We start from the raw sequence: 372 nt of genomic DNA, 5'->3' as shown, positions 1-372 counted from the left end.
ATGCTCCCTGAACTTTGCTGTTGAATACTAACAAATACATTGTTATTGATACTGGTTGTGAACATATTTGCAAAAAATTCTCTTAGGATTTCTGAGTAATTATGTGTTAAATATGATGAGTAAAAATCATTTTATGAAAATGAAAAATATCTGCAAAATTGTCAAGAATGTTGATAAGAATTTGTCCTTATGGTTAAACTGCCAAACCTGATGATTGATATGATAAAGATATTAATATTCCAAGTGGTACGAAGACTGATGTAACTATGACCCATTAATAATTGATCATATATTATATTAGTGACAGCTGTTTTCCACAGACACATAGAACCGAAGATGTTTTTATAGAGATGATTACAGATCAGGGTAGAA

The sequence above is a fragment of the Branchiostoma floridae genome, chromosome 11, assembly GCF_000003815.2.
Source record: "Branchiostoma floridae strain S238N-H82 chromosome 11, Bfl_VNyyK, whole genome shotgun sequence".
NCBI classification, from domain to species: domain Eukaryota; kingdom Metazoa; phylum Chordata; class Leptocardii; order Amphioxiformes; family Branchiostomatidae; genus Branchiostoma; species Branchiostoma floridae.
Note: the sequence above shows the minus strand (reverse complement) of the source record.